A 17,405-nucleotide genomic window follows, 5' to 3' on the forward strand; every position below is an offset into this window, starting at 1 on the left:
CAGAAGTAGCACACCTACTTCGGGCCGAAATATCAAAACAGTTGAGCAAAGGGGCTGTGGAGCCTGTATCTCAAGCTCAAAGCTAAGGGGGGCTGTACAGCAGATACTTTCTAGTGCCCAAGAAAGACGGGGGTCTCAGGCCCATACTGGATCTAAGACAGCTGAACAAGGCATTGGTGAAACACAGTTTCAGAATGCTTACGACCCGGCAACTCCTCGCGCATATTCGCAGAGGAGACTGGTTCATGTCAATAGATCTAAAGGACGCGTATTTTCAAATACAGATAGTGTCACATCACAGGCGATACTTGAGATTCGCCTTCGAGGGCCAGACATACCAGTTTTCAGTCCTGCCGTTCGGCTTGTCCTTGGCTCCTCGTACGTTTACATGCTCCGCATGCGCCCCCTGCAGTTCTGGCTGAGAGCGCGGGTACCTGGTCCGCTGCGTCTCAGGGTCAATCAGAGCTGCGTTACAGCCCTGAAACCCTGGACAGCGAGCGACTGGTACCAATCAGGTGTAAGCCTGGGGACTTCCTCGAAAGTGAAGATGGTGTCGACGGACGCCTCCACTTCGGGATGGGGAGCGCTGCTCGAGGGCAGACCGTCCTTTGGCCTGTGGTCAGAACGGGAAAAGCTCCAACATATCAACTGTCTGGAAATGCTGGCAGTGGAGAACGCGCTGACGCGTTTTTGTCCCCGAATCAAGGGCCACCACGTCTTAGTCCGTTCGGACAACATGTCTGTGGTGTCCTACATAAATGGCCAGGGCAGTCTCGGGTCCCGAAACCTGTACAGGTTGGTGGAACACCTCCTGGTTTGGGCTCAGTGCAACTTGCGCTCGCTGAGGGCAGTTCATGTGCCTGGGCTACAGAATCTGGGTCCAGACAGGCTTTCCAGAAACAACATTCCCACGGGCGAATGGTCTCTACACCCGCAAACAGTCCAGCTGTTGTGGGAGAGATTTGGCAGGGCGGAAATGGACCTCTTCGCGTCCCACGAAAACTGCCCCGCGTTCTTTTCCAAGAATGTAAGCGCGCTGTCACGGAGATGGCCGTGCTGCCCGCTTCATGCTTTTCCCCCCATCTCCCTCCTTCCGCAGGTGATAGAACGGGTGAGGGAAACGAGATGCTCAATACTGCTTGTAGCACCACTTTGGAAGAACCAACCATGGTTTCCAGATTTGATGCAGTTAGCAGATACTGCCCCGTGGCCAGTGCCGTTGAGGAGGGATCTCCTCTTGCAGGCCGGGGGCTCGATTTGGCACCCTCAACCGGAGTTGTGGTCCCTCCATGTGTGGGCGCTCAACGGTTACCCGCTGATCTCTCAGTGGGAGTGCTAAATACCATCACTCAGGCTAGAGCTCCGTCGACACGACGGCTGTATGCTTCGAAGTGGTCGGTGTTCTCCAGCTGGTGCACAGCTCGGGGATGTTCACCCCTTAGTTGTGAGGTGACGGAGGTTCTCTCCTTCCTACAGGAGCTGTTGGATAAGGGCAGAGCCCCCTCCACGCTCAAAGTATACGTGGCGGCTATCGCAGCGTTTTCTGAAACAGCGCTCGGTCAGTCAATAGGAAGGAACGATTTGGTCATCAGCTTCCTTAGAGGAGCTAGGAGGCTGAATCCTCCCAGACCTCCGTCAGTCCATGTATGGGACCTCGCGACGGTTTTGGAGGCCATGAAAGGTTCCCCTTTCGAGCCTATCCTAACGATTAGCCTCAAGCATCTGTCGTTCAAGACAGTGTTCTTGTTGGCTCTCGCTTCAGTGAAGCGTGTGGGTGACCTGCACGCGCTCTGGGTGAGCCCGTCGTGCTTGGAGTTTGGGCCTAATGACTCAAGGGTCATACTCAAACCTAGGCACGGTTATGTGCCGAAATCCCTCAACACGCCATTTCGGGCTCAGGTTATTGCCCTGTCTGCCCTGTCGGTGTCAGGGGAGGATGGAGACTCGAGTCTTCTTTGCCCTGTTAGGGCTTTAAGAGCTTATGTGTCTCGATCCGCTGTCTTTAGACGGACTGAGCAGCTGTTTGTCTCGTTCAGTGGACGTTCCAAAGGAATGGCTGTTTCGAGACAGAGCCTATCCAGATGGATAGTTGACGCCATAGCGTTAGCTTATGCTTCCAGGGGCCTTCAGTGCCCACTGGGCGTCAGAGCACACTCCACTACTGGGATCTCCTTGCAGGATATATGTATGGCGGCAGGTTGGGCCTCGCCGTCTACATTTATCAGGTTCTATAACCTGGAGGTTCCCGCCTTGCAAGCAAGGTTTCTGTCGGTATAGTCGAATCAGGGCCCTGATTGGAACTCTGAGATCGCGAGCGTTATGCGCTGCCGACTGTTATATGGGCAGTATTGCGTAAGACCCACATTGCCACATTGGTCAGGCCTTGCCTCGACTGTGTGATGTCATATTGCCGCGTCTACGGGCGCTGCTAGATATGGGACGGAGGGCCCCCCCCTCCCTCCTGTCCTGGGCTCTCTGTGAGTCCCTCGGGTGACTGTGCACTGTAAATCCTGGGCGTTGCTTCCAGGTTTATTGGTGTGTGTGATCCCTGTGCGCACGGCGCTTTACATGGGGTTCCCGTAGTGTCTTAGCTAAGACGCAGTACGAGAGAACTCTCGTAAGAGAACGTACTCGGTTACTAACGTATACTCGGTTCTCTCTAGAAGAGGGAACGAGTACTGCGTTCTCTGCCGTGCATACGATTCACTCTGGTTCGCTTCGGCGATGAAATAAATCAGGTGAGTCAGCCTTTTCGGGCTCCTTTTATAGGGTTGGGCCACACCCGTTTCGGCGGGAAGTGGCAAGAAGTCTGATGGTCTTGGTCTGATGTTGCATCAGCCTGCGCTCGATAGGCTTGTGCAGTTGCCGCAGAGCAGCCAATGAGCGAGCGAGCCGTCTCGCCTATGGCTGTGTGCTGCTGCAAATGCGCTTTACAACAATTCAAAATTAAGGATAATTTTTTGCTTCAGTATTTCGTGAAAAGAGACTTTTCCCGTAGCGTCTTAGCTAAGACGCAGTACTCGTTCCCTCTTCTAGAGAGAACCGAGGTTACGTTAGTAACCGAGTACGTTATGCAGTCTCAAGGAAAACTACACTTTCCATTGACAGCCAACAAAACTTATTCAGTTTCATTATAGTAGGTGTAAAGCTTTTTGATTAGCCAGTTAGCCGTTTAATGTTGTCATTATCCTGTGGGTCCAGAGTGAATAATTATATGGCATTTCTGAATCAGGTGTTTGGCTCAACAACGGCCAATGTCCATGACCAACGGCAGATTTCAGACTGGTTCTTGCACTGAGCAGTTGCCGTGACTGGGAGGCAAACGTATAGCTTTCTCTCCATATATTATAGACTGCCTTGTATTCTACAAAAAAAATTATATTTTCAGTGAGCAACTGTCATGGTGGAGTAAACATTAAAACAGTTAAAAAACTTTCTTACTTTTTACTGCCAAAGTAACACATAGAAACACAAGAACAGGTGTATCTGATGTACAATGCTTTGTAGTTTTAATTTCATCAGATATCCTGATTAGAATTTAACTGACCTGTCAAATGCATTGCAACTGACGAAATCAGTGCAATGTTCATGCATCTCTGCCTTTTGTGCAAATGTGAATGTGTGTGTGTGTGTGTGTGTGTGTGTGAGGTTATTGTATAAGTCTCAGAGGAATTCTGATAAGACTTTTGGAGCCAGACTGTAGACACTGTTCAGCAGACAAACCGATGACTGGGCAGATACTGAAGGGGACTGGTAATCTCTCTCTCTCTCTCTCTCTCTCTCTCTCTCTCTCACACACACACACACACACATGCACACACACTCTCTTTCTCTCTCTCTCTCTCTCTCTCTCTCACACACACACACACACACACACACTCTCTCTCTCTCTCTCTCTCTCACACACACACACACACACACACACATGCACACAATCTCTATCTCGCTCGGTTTCTTTCTCACTTTTAGTTCTTTTAAAATCCCTTTAGAACTCAAGTCTTCTAAATCATGTAGAGGAGATTGGGGCAAGTTGTCACACGGCACTGATTATATTACATACACTTTCATATACCTTTAAAAGGTTTGTGGATTTGGGTTAAAAACCCACACACAGAAAACATCTGTGTAATACAACTTATGACCTTGTAATTTCTTAGATACAGTGCTGTGACAACTAGTCCCAGTCACCCTACTGAGACTGTTTCAGCTTCTGCTCATGCTAGTTATGATCTGAAACATGGCAGTTGTTTTCTAGCTAGTTATTTGGTTGACTATTAGTTTTGTTGTCAAACTGGTCTAACAGTTACTAATTCAAATCACAACTACGGCACGATCAAAAAGTGCTGCTTGCTTAGATCGAAACGCTCACCAGATAAGCAGTTTAAGTAATAGTGCATTCAGTGAAGATGGTGAGGAAAACAATGATGTCAGTGACGATGGTGTCAACAATTACAATAAGAGATGATGTTGAGAATGACCTAATGATGATAATAATCAGTCATATTTCATTTCAGCTCAGTAATTATTCACAGCCTCAGTTCCTCTTAAGTGTCTGTTTAGAGGAAGCGCTCCGTCACTTCCCTGCTTATCCTGATTGCTGTCAAACCAGCAGGAATTTAACCCGCAGATCTACACACCATAACTGACAGTGTGGAAAGAGAAGATTGATTATAGACATCGCCCTGAAGAAATGAACTTTCCTGATTGAACTATGCCTGATTCCTTCATAAATAAAAATGTTTTTTTTTTTTTTCAGTGATTTAGATTTTTTGTTTTGACTTTTTAAAATATTTTTTAGTTAATAACTCAAGATTGTCAGTGATTAATGACCTACATTTTAGTTTATTCCCAACACAAAGAGAACCGACTCACATGATTAAAAAAAAAAACTCTATAATTAATAAAAGTATTTTCTTTCTTTTTTTGGTAATCTATTTCTTCAAAAACTATCTGGTCACTCAACTTTGTTAACAAGCAAATAACATTCAGCTACAAAGTGAAATCTCTCTAAAACAGGAGCGAACAGATGAAAGTGCAAAGGACAAGGAGGTGAGAGAGGGAATAAGGGTGAAATAGTAAAAGATTGGTGTAGATGATGGCAAGTTGGGGCCTTTGTTTATAACTGAGATGAAGTGGACCATCACAAAAGGAGTCAAGCAGAGGCTGGAGGAGTGATAGAAAGACTGATTAGAGGAGAGAGAAACAGCGAGAATGAGCACAAAGAGCCACAGATACATTCCTGTACTGAGCTTAGACTAATACAAAAATACTGAAGAAGTCTGTGTTATCTGTGTACTCAAACATATCTCACTGTATGCATAGCAACGAGTCTGAGCATAATTTCAATATCAGTCCATTTGAGGCCAGGGCAATCTGTTGGGGATAAAAAAAAAACAGTATTGAGACAACTCTATCGGTGCCGCCATCTCAGTAACATGTGCTACACTTTGCACTGAGTGATGCTATAAGTGATGCAGTAGATGAGTAGTCAGCAAGGTCATAAAACAGACAATACTAACATGACTGCAATCTACAGTCACCAAACAGAAGCAGCACCAGTCATGACTGAGAGAGGCTGGACTTCACTGTGATAGATTATATTTACCATCAAACCTGATTTTAAAAGTATACAAAGCTCTTTTTTCATTAGTAAATTGTGGTTCCCTTCACACATAATTCAGTTATAAACCATGTCGCAAAGAACTTTAACATTAAATAAAGAAAATGGCTTTTTGTTGTTGTTGAATATTTAATTTTTGCTGTTAACTTTTACAATCACACAATACAGGACAAAACAAGACAGTAATGAAAAAAAAAATTATAATTCAAGAAAAATTAAAAAGTAATATACACCCACACAATTAGATGGCACTGGGTGTCAGGTAGGACTCGGGACACAGAGGTAAAGGTGAATTCAGAATGGGGTTTATTATAAAGAGTTCAAGTGCTCACTGTATCTTCGGTGCTCATTGCACAGTGAAGTTCCGTTCATCCAGTGCAGGCAGTATTGCTCGTGGAATCGCACAGGTGCGAGAGTTTGGATGTCAAATGTCACAGCCACAGTTATAGATCGCTCACTTATCTTCGCTTCCTTCTCACAAGCCAAAGACAGTATCCACTCGGAATGATCATGGGAGAATACAGCGACCATAGAATCACATGGCATCGCACGGTGATCCACAATCCTGGGAACAGCAGAATAAGAACACAGGTTAGTGTAACACTGAGGTGAGTATACGTTACGTCTGACTTGGAGGCGCTGGGAGACAACTTTGCGAGGATCGTTCTTGTTGGAGGCTTGACGGGGAACTGAGGTGCAGGTGAGTGTATTTATAGTGTTCTTGATTGGATCCGTGATACGTGGCAGGTGTGGCTGGTTAATAGTCAGGTGATTGAGAGCATTGGTGATTGGTGGGGCCCGGGTTGCCAGATCCCTGACACTACCCCCCACCTCCAGTAACTCTCCGACGTCGTGGGGATTAGAGCTGTCACTTTTGTGAAAAAATCATTTTCGATTTTTAAGACATAAGTGTTCATTGAATTGTAAAATCGATTTTCCATGTCTAAAAAAAGACGTTTCCTTTTTCAACGTCAAATAACGGACGAAAGTAAAGAGTGCGCTGGAAACGCACCAGTCAGCAATATTTCTTATTTATTGGCATTAAGTTTCTGGCAGAATAACAAACAGCAACAGGAGTGCAACATTCTCGAAAAAATATATATGCAGGGGGACGGCTGCCATAACAAAAGAAAAACATCACTGCAGGCTTCAACCTGGCTGCATTTATGATTTAGGCATTTCAAAAATCTCCAAGATTATTTTAAATAATGATTCAATCCATTTTAAACAACTGTTCAAAAAATTAAACTTTAAATGCACTTGAGAACAGGCCATGTGTGATTTTTTTATTGAACGTAACCGACACTTAGGCTAGGCGTCACTAGGCAGGCATGAAACGCGCAAAAAGGCTAGGGCCATTACAAATTTATTGGACAGGAAAACAAGTCGATCAACATTTTTGTTTTTTATTCACTTTATGTCCAGCTGTTGAGAAGACGCGCTTCGACTGCACTGATGTCCCAGGGACACTCAGGTACAGCTGCGCAAGGTGAAGGTTTTACTGCCCATTTTCCACCACAAAAGCCGGTCGCTCTCAGCTTGCAATTGTCCTTTTCATAACTCAGAATCTCCTGTAACTAGATGCGCGAATGAGGCAAATTCGCGTCTACCGCACCGCGAGACCTCAATACGCGCGTAAACGTACCTTTACATTGACTTCTCATTGAAATTATTCGTGCCAGATGCTCTATTCACGTTTGGTGTGAACGCAGCATAAGAGGACGCTTTCGACGTCACTGGGTCTTATAGGCGCGTAAAATTGCTGGTATTTTCTGTCTAGCTTTCGCAACGCATACTGCACTTTCGTAATTCTTTATTTTCTTTTTCTGCTTGGTTGTGAGTTTTGTTACATCTATATATTTTAATTGTTTAATTATTTTAAAATTAATAGTGTACATATTTTGTTTAAAATCAATTCCCTATTTTCATTTTCGAAACCTTTTTTGGTTGGTCTGATCGATTGTGCAATCGATTTTCGAACTAAAAGTGACAGCCCTAGTGGGGGTCTACCTCTGGGTTGTGGAGCGGGCTTTTCGGGATTCTGGTTATGAAAGTCTGTGAGCAGGTTGGGGTCGATTATATCTTGACGTGGTACTCAACATCTCTCCTCTGGTCCATAGTCCTCCCAGTCTACCAGATACTCCAGTCGCCCACCACGACGTCGGGAGTCCAGTATCTCTCGTAGTGTGTAGATAGGGTCGGCGTCAATGGGTGGCAACGGGGGTTCGGCGTCAGGGACTGGGTCTGAGGAGGGAACAGAGACAGGAGCTCGATTGGGTTTTAACAGGGAAACGTGAAAGGTGGGGTGTATCCTATATTGAGCAGGTAATCGTAAATGATACGTGACAGGGTTAACTTGACGTTCAATGGGGAAAGGTCCAATGTACTTCGGGCTGAGTTTTTTACAGGGTTGTCTTAAGCGGATATCTCGGGTAGAGAGCCATACCTGTTGACCAGGTTGGTACATGGGGTTTGATCTTCGGTGGAGATCAGCAAAGCGTTGTTGCCGGTTCACTGCTTGCTGGAGATGCTGGTAGGCCTGGTCCCAAACCCTCTCACTATTTTGGAACCAGGTATTGACTGCTAGGACTTCCGAAGGTTCACCTGACCAGGGAAAGAGTGGAGGTTGATAGCCTAAAACACACTGAAACGGAGTGAGGTTAGAGTGAGTTGCACTTCCAGCCAGTGTCTCCATTCTTCTAGTGCCAGTTTTACTGCTAGGAGTTCTCGGTTGCCGATGTCATAGTTCCTCTCTGCAGGGGACAGCTTCTTAGAAAAGAATGCACAAGGCATTGGTTTAGTTGCGTTTTCTGAATGCTGGGAGAGAATGGCGCCGACGCCGGTTGTGGACGCGTCCACTTCAACTATAAATCTTTTCTCAGGATCTGGGTGTTGCAACAAGGGAGCTGTGGTAAACGCCTCTTTCAATGTCTGGAAGGCTTGCTCAGCTTCGGGGGTCCAGTGGAGTGCTTTGGTTAATAGTCAGGTAATTGAGAGCGTTGGTAATTGGTGGGGCTTGCCAGATCCCTGACACTGGGAGATAAAGAAATATAATACCAAAAATTTTAAATTAATTGCTGTTTCTATATATTTTAATGTCTCAGGGCAAATTCCCCATATAAACAAGAAAAGAAAAGTCTCTTTTCAAAAAACAAAACAAAAACATTCTTAACCAGTATGTTAGCTTTTCTAAAGGTATACAGTTATTAACCTCTGATAATTACAAACATATTGGAATAACCGTATCAGATTTCCACTTCATTGCAATACACTTCTTGGCAATCAGTAATTACATTTCTATAAGCTTTATTGTGCTGGCTTTGCTTGAGGTTGGAGTTGGTAAAGTGTCTGTTGTAAAGGAGGTTCCATATACAGGTGCATCTCAATAAATTATAATGTCGTGGAAAAGTTCATTTATTTCAGTAATTCAACTCAAATTGTGAAACTCATGTATTAAATAAATTCAATGCACACAAACTGAAGTAGTTTAAGTCTTTGGTTCTTTTAATTGTGATGATTTTTACTCACATTTAACAAAAACCCACCAATTGTCAACAAATTAGAATACTTCATAAAACCAATTATAAAAAACATTTTTAGTGAATTTTTGGCCTTCTGGGCACTATGTTCATTTATTGTACATGTAATCAGTAATTGGTAGGGGCTCCTTTTGCTTTAATTACTGCCTCAATTCAGCGTAGCATGGAGGTGATCAGTGTGACACTGCTGAGGAAATTCCTTGACACATCTCTGTGTGTAGTGGCTCTTGATGCTATTCCTTGGGAAGTTCACTCAAATTCTTGAATTGATTTTGCTTGACAATCCTCATAAGGCTGCGGCTCTCTTGCTTGGTTGTGCATTTTTTCTTTCACACTTTTTCCTTCCACTCAACTTTCTGTTAACATACTTGGATACAGCACTCTGTGAAGAGCCAGCTTCTATGGCAATGAATGTTTGTGGCTTACCCTCCTTGTGAAGGGTCTCAGTGATTGTCTTCTGGACAACTGTCAGATCAGCCGTCTTCCCCATGATTGTATATCCTAGTGAACCAAACTGAGAGACCATTTTGAAGACTCGGAAACCTTTGCAGGTGTTTTGAGTTGATTAGCTGATTGGCATGTCACCATATTCTAATTAGATGAAAATTTGGTGGGTTTTTGTTAAATGTGAGCCAAAATAGTCACAATTAAAAGAACCATTGACTTAAACTTCTTCAGTCTGTGTGCATTGAATTTATTTAATAGACAGGTTTCACAATTTGAGTTGAATTGCTGAAATAAATGAACTTTTCCATGACATTCTAATTTATTGAGATGCACCTGTAGTGTTTTTTTATTAAAATGGAAAAATATGGAATGTTCTCTCCTCGATCCCACACTTTTGATTGGAATAAAATGGAATCACAAACAGTCTAGCTGCAGTAATCTTTATATTTCACAGCATTTAAAGCTCAAATTGTATCCGAAAATTCAGAACTTTAAAATGTTAGAAACCTTAGATATTCATGCAATGGTAAAAGGGATTGATGTTTGTCTCGTATCAAGAACCACTGTTCAGATGTGTGAACTGTACTGTTTCATTGTTTCTAATACTTGAAAAATAAAGTAAATTGCATGTTTATGTGCATATTTGCATGTTTCTGAGAATTAGGGAGACCAACTGAATCTATGGCAGATGTTAGACTGGCACACATACACACACAATACCACCCAGTTTGTGTTTCTAAAGCTGAATTCACACATAATCCCAAATTTCCTGCAACATTCCAGCATGATATCCATTCTCTCTGTGAGGCAATCTGTGAGGCCACCCGCCCTAACTAACTACACAACACAATTGTGCTTCCCATCTTAGCACCACAGCCTTATTCTCCCATATCTGGAACATTCTTTTGGTTAATTTAAGCTGTAACAAACAAACTAGTCCACACAAGTAATATACCGTACACCCAATCCCAAAATGCAGACGTTTACATTCCTCATAGTGTAAGAACCTATGTTAAGAGATCAAACTGAATTAAGAGAATTATGAAACACATTCCTACACGACCTATAAGAACCAGGATAGGCCAATAAAATATCTTGAACTCCATCATGTGAAACACTTTGGTGTTGTGTGAATCACACCCTGAGATCAGGTTACGTTGCGTGTCTTGTTCTCTTGTCTGCTGTGTTTTCGTGCTCCAGCCCTCTGATTTTAAACCTCTCCTCCATTGTTGCCCTATGCTGAGCGCCACTTTTCCAGCCTCCCATCTGGGCTCTGGGGGTGGGGATGCTTTCTTGAAGCTGCAGGGAGGTTTTTTGTAACAGCTTTAATTGTGTAGGTGAGGCCGTTCTTGAAGTGCAGCAGCTAATTGGCTGTAAATGAGTCCATCTGCTTTGATATGGAGTTGCAGTGAGTCTGCAGTTCTCATGGTCTTTCATTCTTTCCAGTCTCTACATCCACACTTCGCTCCTCCTGCCAAATTGGCTTGAGCATTAGAGTCAATGTAAAATCAGAATCTAACATATTTACCATCAAAATTCAAAACAATACAAAGAATGTTATTTAGAAGGAAAAAAATTATAACGTTAATTGAATTGAGAAACAACTTTTCTATTCTGCAGATGTCGCTTTCCGTGCAATCTACTGGAGGAGGTAATAGCCAAATAGTTATTTTGTCATTTTTTTTTTTAGCAAAGTCACATTTGGCTTGAAAATTTTTTCACCACCCGGGTCATTTTTTTTCTCATTGAAATTCAAGTTTCACTCTGAAGTACACGTTACGGATGTAAAATGAGCTGCAAACACCACTTCACGTTGACATAAGGGTTAAAATATATTGTCACATCTAGTTTATGGTTTCTGTTCAAGGACTCATTTTGATTTTCATTTTATTCTATGGTTCATTATGTGATAGGTTTTGTGTTTAGTTCTTGTTTCCTGTGTAGACTTGTGTCCAGAATCGCCCCTAAACCCTCATTCCCTACATTAGTCCACTAATATAGTTCAGTTCAGACTTTTGAGTTTGCTAGAAGTGCTACTGCTTTTTACACAGTGCTTGCTGTTTAATAATCATTAGAAAATGGGCAGCTCTAATAGTACTGAAAATCTTGTTAAAAAGGTCATATGACAATGCTAAAAAGAACATTATTTTGCGTATTCAGTGTAATACGTGTTTATGTGGTTTAGGGTTCAAAATACACACTATTTTCCACATACTGTATGTTATTGTTGCTCCTCTATGCCTCGCCTTTCTTAAAAGCGTTGATTTTTTCAAAGCTCATCGTTCTGAAAAGCAAGGTGTGCTCTGATTGGCCAACTATCCAGAGAATTAGCTGAATACCTCAAGTGTTTGACGGAAATGTTATGTCTCTTGTCATATTAGAGAAAACACATCGTCTCCATTACCTTGTGGCGATGACAACAATACTACAGCTATAATAAAAGTTAGGCCTTCTTTCTTTGCATAAACATTTGGGCAGCGTTATGCAAATCTTCCAACACGGTAATGTAGACATGTGGGGGGGGGGGGGGGGGTTTAATGAGGCATTTTAGGAAAGCGTGGACGAGTCTTTTATAAAAAAATATCTCTTTGGTTTTGAAACTTTAGTCTTTGCAACTTCATGGATCTTGTATACCCAATGCACCAACAACTTGTAACACTCCCTTTAAAATATTTAATAATTAATTAAAAAGAAATGTATGATAACGCTGTACCCACATTGGACTATAGGTGGATTGATGATTCAGTGTGCTCTTCAAACCATGTTTAAATTATTTCAACCTTTACTACTCAACTACACAAATACCAACCCCACTGTGCTTTGATCGAGTGATGAAAAAGAAACAAATTACACAAAATAAATGTACCTCAAAATCATTTTGGTGGCTTTAAAACCAGTCACATTTGAAGCCGTTATATTTAACATTGCACCAAGTTTCTGTAAACCATTAAAAGCTTAGTTAATAAATGTATTAAACTGTTGTCTTTTAGGATTTTATGACAGATCTTCAAGTGGAAATCTTAATGGAGTCCTCATTGCTGGCTGTTAAGACATTCAGTATTCAGTATGATATTCAGTTTGCTGTCATCTTATCAGCATCTAACAACCAGTGTGAGTTTCCTGTTTGCCTCTCTAGTTCTTATCATTCCATCATGTTAACAGACAGCTATTGCCGCTTCTGTTTCTCATGTGAAACAGGCTGCGAGATGGGTTTGGCCTAAGCACACAACACCTGAAGATCCATTAGCATTCCCATTCATCTCATTCAGCAAGGTACTTGTTCACTGGGGAAGGAATCTCCCTGGAAGTACATGATTTGCTTCTGAGTGACAACTGTATTACATTATCGGACATTGACAACAATATATAGAAATAATTTATAAAGGGAGGGTGAAATATGTGTCAGTGTGATGCCAAACACACCTAGAAGTTTGTGTATATGTTGATCATATGATGTGTGGGCTGACAGCACAAACTTGGGTACTGCTGTCTATTAAAAATAAACAAGCATGAAGCCCACTGGCATGTGTTTGTGGGAGTTAACAGCTTCAAGAGCTGATTATTAAATAACCTCTTCTCACAGAAGCACCCAGAATCACTAATGGGGTTCATCATTAGTGGAACATGTTCTAATTCTGGTGCATTTTCAACGATAAGCATTATTATTTTTCAGAACCACTGACCTATAGTTATCATTTAACCAACGGATATGAATGACGCCTTAAGTTGTGCAAATTGCTGAGGTGAGATGTGCTTTTACTTGGGGGCCAAAACACCATAGAGACCTGAAGATGGGCTCTTTTGACTCTTTGAACCAAGAAAGCACCCAGAACACCCTAGCATTGTGTTTCATAAACAAACACCATTTTTAATTTTCAACAACTTTACCATCTAATTGGGTTTTTTAGAATTGCAAATTTCTTATATTAGTCAGTGTGAATTGTACAACTTTTTTGTCTTACATTCCTTAGCAATTCCATATAATCAAGTGGCAAGAAAGTGATTCTTCTAGAAATGTCTCTTGGTTCTGTAAAACCTGGTGCCATAATAAAATAAATTGTTTTGAGATCAATAAAAGCTTTTCCCACCTAAAGATCCCCAATTTCCCCTTAACTACCCAAACTGCTGGTCCTGCTGGGCCCACAGATACAAAGGTACAGCATCAATACCTGCAATCTACCATGGCAAGCTTTGTGTGTGTGTGGCAGCAGAGCATGAGTGTGTTATCCTGCAAGCAGACAATAATTGGGATGCCACTAGTTTGCATCAATTCCGTGCAGTAGGGGACAAAACGGAATCATTTAATGTGCTTCAGAATAATCAAAAAAAAAAAGCTTGTCCTTTGTTTGGGCCGGTGTACGTGAGTGAATGGCACAGAGAGATAGTTGGCGACCAAGAAAGAGCCCAGTCTTTTCATGCTTGGAGGGGATCGGACCATAAGGTGCAATCGGCATTTTAAATGATTGGATGATTCAGTGTAATTTCTTCCATTCAGTGCCCTGGCTTCACACTGCGAGAGTAATGGAGGCCTGAGTGAGCGTCTGGATGACCTCTACTGTCCTGCTGCTCCGGTGAAGAGGAGAGGGACGCTGGGTAATCACACACACCAATCCTCTGTTAGCTCTCCTGCAGTCACCTACAACTCACTGTCAACAAAGTGAAAAAGGAAGGACCCAGTTTTACAGAAGTTTTACATTTGCAAAACTACACTGAATAGTGAGGGTCTTCCGACAAACATTCAGACTGTGTCTGAAAGCATTGGAACTTAACTTTATTTTTGCTAAAATTATGCACTTTCAACAAACAGCATTATCACTTTCAGATTGATTACACACAGTTTTCCAAGATACTATAATACGTGATGTGCTCATAGGCAATGTAAATATTGTTAATTATTTCCTAACAAGGTCACATGCAAATATGGGTACTTGGACTCAGAACTTGGACTCAGCCTCTGACTGCAGTTATGAATATACTTGGATTTAGACAGATCCGGGTGGACTTGGACTGCAATTATGAATAAATTTATGCTTGGACAGATTCAGGTGGACTTGAGTTCGGACTCAGACTGTAATTATGAATGAACTTCCACTCGGTCAGATTCAGGTTGACCTGTACTAAGAATCAGACTGCAATTGTGAATGAACTTGGACTTGGATTGACTCAGGTTGCCTTAATCCCGGATTTAGACTGCAATTATGAATTAACTTGGACTCTGGTGCACTTCGACTGAGCAATGCTGGAGAAATGGGCAGGTATAAAGATCTAAAGGACTTTGACATGGGCCATATTGTTGTGGCCAGACAACTTTGTCAGAGCATCTCTGAAACAGTGAGGCTTGAAGGTTGCTTCTGGTCAGCATTTGTAAGAAACTAGCAACAGTGGTCCAAGGAGGGATAAACCACAAATTAGTGACAGCATGTTGGGTGTCCAAGGCTCAACAATTGTAGAATGTCTATGTGGCGAAAATTTTAATGATGGGCCTGAGTAGGTGGAGAAAGTCTTTTTTCAACGTTTTCTTGGATGGAGATACACTGTGGGAAGATGACAAGCTGGTTGAGGGACTGCAAAGCTCAGGAAAATGTTCTGCTGGTGAACCCTGTTTCTGGGCATTCATGTGGATGTCAATCTGACCCATGCCACCTACATTAACCTCATGGCAGAAGAGGTACACCCTTCATCGTAATGAATTTCCCTAATAGCATTGGTAGAATATTTCACCCTGCTACACTGCACACATTGTCACATTGTTCAGGAATGGTTTAAAGAAACATAATAAAGAGTTAATTTTGTTGCCTTGATCTTTAGATGTTACTCTGATTGTGCATCAGTGCTGGACCAACCAGTCCAATCCATGGTGGCTTGACTTCACAATTTAGGAAATGAAGGATCTAATGCTAATGTCTTAGTGTCAGATACCACAGGAAACCTTCAGTCCATGACTCAACAGGTCAGTGTTGTTTTGGAAGGAAAGAAAAAGATGTGACGTGTGGCAAGGTATGGTGTCCCATAATTGGTATTTGTGCTATGCATTTAACCAAATCCAAGTGCACACACCTTCGGTCACAAGTCCAACTCTCTATCCATTAGGCCACGACTGCCCCCAGAACCAACAACTTTTCAGTCATTTTGGCTCACTGGTGTATGTTTGAAGTAGTCAATTGTACATTCAGAAAAAATTAATCTCACTTTTTTACAAAAGGTTTCAAAGTAACTTCTCTAAGACCAGCTTTAATGCCCTCCTACCATTGCTAGAGCTGTTCTTCTGTCAGGCGCTATGTGTGTTTCACAGATGTTTGGGCTGAAACAGTGCATTTAGCCCACCTCCCTGTGTCGTTTCTCATCCTTTAAACATTCAATCTCTCTTTCATTCTCTTTATCCTGCTCTTAATGTGTCAGTGGGAAGACTAAGCTATTGTTTGAGCTTAGTGCTGGAGACCTAGCGAGGCCATTAGCCTAGCAGCAAGTCTCAAACAGCTAAATTACCCTCTTTCTTTTCCCGTCTCATCCCTATTTTAAAAGTAATAACACAGGGAAAATGTCCCCTCTTTTTTTCTGTTCGATGCCATCCTCCACTTTAGGAAGGGAGCAATTCAGAGGGGAGAAAGATGAACTATGAGAGGCAGGGGTTTAAAATAAGTGATAGGTGTATGGGGAGGAGGGAAATTGGAAGGCGCCCTTGGCACAATAAAATAAAAACTAGAGGTCGTCCGATATATCGGGCCGATATTTGTCATTTTTTAATATATCGGCATCGGCCAATATCCGTGTTTAGTAGCGCCGATTTAAAGTCAGGCACGTTGGCGGGCAGCCCCGTGTTATTGGTGCGGTGAAAAGTGCTGCTGCCGCATGTGAAGCACCCCAAGCCAAAACATTTGGAAGACAACAGTCCTGGGAGATAAAGGTAGTCAGAGAATTTCACTCTGTAAATGGGGTGGAGAATTTGGCAGCTCTTACAAACACTGCACCGTGATTGAGGGCTCCGTTGCTCCACCCCGCTCACAGACAGCACCGCGCTCGGAGAGACAGCTGTCCTGGAGCTGCACAGAACCGTGAATGACATTTGTTCAGAAGCATGGTTTGATGCAGACAATAACCAGTTTTCCATCCAACTCATTTGTATTTAGGGATGTCAATATTCGATAATTTCCATGATCGATCATCATTTAAATTCACTATCAATAAATAACCTTAATGCTGCAAAATGCGTCTGCAGCGGTATTATTATTATGTGCAAAAGGCACTTGGAAAAAAAGCTTTCTCACTCGAATTAAAGGGGTTTTAGTCTGAATAAAATGCTAGTAGCAAGACTGTAAAATGAAAAGATATGATTATGATCATTTGATAAAATGAAGAGAGCGCGGTCAAGGAGACCGCTGAATGCGCCTCTTTAAATGGTTTCGTGGTGCTCGTTGTTGTATTTTAAAAAGCAACTGCAATGTTTTCAAATGACACTATAGTAGTGGTGCAACAGATCATCATTGATCAGTGATCCGTTCTGATCAATATCTTCGGTTCGGCACACACGTGACCCGCTGATTGATTTATGAAAAAAAATGGCGAGCGGAGGAACGGAGGAGCTTTAACGCCCCTCGCATTTTGGCTTCCCTGTCAGATATAATGATGAAGGAAAGAGGTTAGAGGGTAAAACCGTGACGGTGCGTAGAGCCACGTTATGACATCCCGTCGCACACCCACTTCAGCATAAAGATTGTGCCAGATATTTATGAACAGGAGAAGAAAAAGTTGTGGATGAACTATCCCGCGCATCCTCTGTTGCGCTCACGACAGAAGGGTGG

This window comes from Carassius carassius, chromosome 21 (assembly GCF_963082965.1).
Source record: "Carassius carassius chromosome 21, fCarCar2.1, whole genome shotgun sequence".
In the NCBI taxonomy this organism is placed as follows: Eukaryota; Metazoa; Chordata; class Actinopteri; order Cypriniformes; family Cyprinidae; genus Carassius; species Carassius carassius.